Source organism: Enhydra lutris, unplaced genomic scaffold (assembly GCF_002288905.1).
Source record: "Enhydra lutris kenyoni isolate GAN:26980312 unplaced genomic scaffold, ASM228890v2 scaffoldscaffold23, whole genome shotgun sequence".
Classification (NCBI taxonomy): domain Eukaryota; kingdom Metazoa; phylum Chordata; class Mammalia; order Carnivora; family Mustelidae; genus Enhydra; species Enhydra lutris.
The window spans coordinates 3,716,305-3,719,551 of NW_019154107.1; the positions used below are offsets into that span (position 1 = coordinate 3,716,305).

At 48.5% G+C, this 3,247-nt stretch overlaps 1 pseudogene; it reads left to right on the forward strand.

Annotated features, from left to right (window-relative positions):
* The first annotated feature begins 475 nt into the window (after nucleotides 1-475).
* Nucleotides 476-1,877, forward strand: LOC111150356 (annotated as a pseudogene).
* Nucleotides 1,878-3,247: the final 1,370 nt, after the last annotated feature.

Consider the following 3,247-nt stretch of genomic DNA (forward strand, 5'->3'; position numbering starts at 1 on the left):
CCCTCATTTATTCCTTGCAAGCACCCCCTGCTCATATTATCCACATTTTACAAATGAGAAATGAAGTAATGTATGAGACTGCACAACTGGAAGGTGGTAGAGTTTTGATTTGAACCTAGAGCTTGTATGTTTAAGAAAACTGCACTGAGGCGTGCTGGGGTGGCTCAGTCGGTTGAGCATCTGCCTTCGGTTCAGGTCATGATCTCAGGGTTCTGGGATCGAGCCCCACATCAGGCTCCCTATTCAGTGGGGAGTCTGTTTCTCCCTCTGCCTGCTGCTTTCCCTGCTTGTGCTCTCTCTCTCTTTCTGACAAATAAATAAATAAATAAAATCTCAAAATAAAATATAAAAAAAAGGAAACTGCACTGGCTCTTACATTTAAAAAATTAAAAAGCCCCCACATAGAAGCAGCTTCTTGTGTCCTTCTCGAACCTCTCTCAGGTTCAGCCTACTCACCTCCACTCTAGCCTCCACCATGTCCATCAGGGTGACCCAGAAGTCCTACAAGGTGTCCACTTGCAGCCCCCGGAGCCTTCAACAGTCGCGAGTACACAAGTGCACCTGGCACCCACATCAGCTCTTCAGCCTTGTCCCATGTGGGCTGGGCACTGGCGTGAGGACGGTCTGGAGCCACCATGTGGCCGGGGGTATGAGGGGCCTCACTGCTAGCTTAGTGCCTGCTGAGTCCCCTTAAGCTGGAGGTGGACCCCAGCATCTAGGCTGGATGGACCCGATCTAAGCTGGTGGACCCCAGGAGAAGGAGAAGTTGGAAACCCTTGACAAGTTTGCCTCCTTCATCAACAAGGTATGGCACCTGGAGCAGCAGAACAAAATTCTAGAGACCAAGTGGAGCCTCGTGCAGCAGCAGTGAACAGCTTGGAGCAACAACGGCCACATGTTTGAGAGCTATCACAACAACCTTTGGTGGCAGCTAGACACCCTGGGCCAGGAGAAGCTGAAGCTGGAAGTGGAACTTGGCAACATGCAGGGACTGGTGGAGGATTCAAAAATAAGTAGGAGGAGGAGATCAAAGAGCATGCAGACATGGAGTATAAATGCGTCCTAATCAAGCAGGAGGTGGATGAAACTTACTAGAACAAGGTAGAACTGCAGTCTCACCTCAAAGGACGGACCAACAAGATCAGCTTCTTAAGGCAGCTGTATGAAGAGGTCAGTGAGATACAGACCCAGATCTCAGACACGTTCGTGGTCCTGACTGTAGACAACAGCTGCTCCATGGATCTGGAGAGCATCATTGCCAAGGTCAAGGTCCAGTACAAGGACATCACCAACCACAGCCAGGCTGAGGCTGACACCGTGTACTAGATCAAGTACAAGGAGCTGTGGATATTGACTGGAAAGCACGGGGATGGCTGCTGTCGCACGAAGATGGAGATTTCCGAGATAAACAACATCAGCCAACTCCAGGCTGAGATGGAGGGCCTCAAAGGTCAGAGGGCTTCCCCAGAGACCACCATCACTGCTGCAGAGAAGTGTGGGGAGCTGGCTCTTAAGGATGCCAATGCCAAGCTGGCCAAGCTGGAGGCCACCCTGCAGTGAGCCAAGCAGGACATGGCATGGCAGTTGCATGAGTAAGAGGAATTCGTGAACGTCAAGCTGGCCCTGGACATCGAGATCACCACCTACTGCAAGCTGCTGGAGGGCAAGGAGAGCCAGCTGGAGTCTGGGATGCAGAAGGTGACTCATGTGGGCTCAGCCTACAGTGGCCTCATGAGCCCTGGCCTCAGCTACAGCCTAAGCTCCTTCCAGTCCAGCTTCAGCTGAGGGAAGGCTCCAGTTCCTTCAGCCAAGTCAGCTTCTCCAAGACCATGGTTGTGAAGCTGGTGTGCACAGTACCTGATGTGCAGTCCCAGTGAACAGCCACTGTGATCCCTTCCGGCCTCCCTGCTCCTGAGGCTTCCATAGAGCCTTTGGGGGAAGGATCTGTGCAAGGTTACATCAGGAGCAAGAAACATACCTGAGGCTCAGCCTCAGACCTCAGCCTACTCTTGGAGGCATCTACTGCCTTGGGTACCCCCTCTTGCCCATGCCCCTAACCAAAAGCCAATTCAAGTGTCTTTTTCCAAATAAAGCCATCTGAGGCTCAAAATTTTTAAAATTTTAAAATAAAGAAATAAACTAAAAAGCAGAAACACACAAAGAGGAAACCTACTTAAAAAACAACCTAGGATCACAATGTTTAATATAAAGTTTCATTGGCTAGACCCCTCCAAATATATCCTAAATCCAACAAGCTGTCACCTCCACTGCCTCTCACTGGGACATCATAATCAGGGACCTCAGTGGCTCGCACAGCACAGTGTGCTCTTGGGATCAGCAGTATGGGCATCACCTGGAAACTGATTAGAAATACAGATTATTGGGGCATCTGGGTGGCTCAGATGGTTGGGCGTCTGCCTTCGGCTCGGGTCATGATTTCCAGGTTCTGGGATTGAGCCCCATGTTGGGCTCCCAGCTCAGTAGGGATTCTGCTTCTCCCTTTCCCTCTGCCTCTCCTCCTTCTTGTGCTCTCTCTCTCTCTCATGAATAAATAAAATCTTTTTTTTTTAAAATGCAGATTCTCCGCCCCCTCTGCCACCCCACACCTGATTACTCAGAAACTCTGGGGGGTGGGAGTGGTGAGCTGTGGTTTAATGAACTTTCCGGGGGCTCTGATGCACATTCAAGTTTAACAACTGGCCTGACAGAAATATGCATTATCCCCTCTTCTGACATTATCTCCTCTTAGCCAGTCTTTACTGAACCATCTGTCTTTTAAGAGCCATTCTTCTATCTTCTATCTTTACAGAATAAAATTTCACCTTCAAGACCACAATGATCTTCATCAGTTCTTCTCAAATATATGCTTACTTCATCAGCTCAACTGGATCTGCACAGACCCAAAACCTTAGGTCTCCCGTGACCCAGATAATTTTCAAGGCTTCATGTATCTGTCTACACACAGAATTCTTTACACTCAAGCATGGAGTGACTAGGTGGCTCAGTTGGTTGAGTTTCCAGCTCTTTTTTTTTTTCCAACTCTTAGTTTTAGCTCAAGTCATGATCTCAGGGTGGTGGGATCCAGTCCCACATCAGGCTCCATGCTTAAGATTCTCTCCCTCTCCCTCTTCCTCTGTGCCTCCCCACCCCTGCTGGTCTCTCCCTCTCTCTAAATAAAAAAAAAAAGAAATGAAATGAATAAATAAAAATAAGAAATAAATAAAAAAGAATTCTTTATACTGAAACA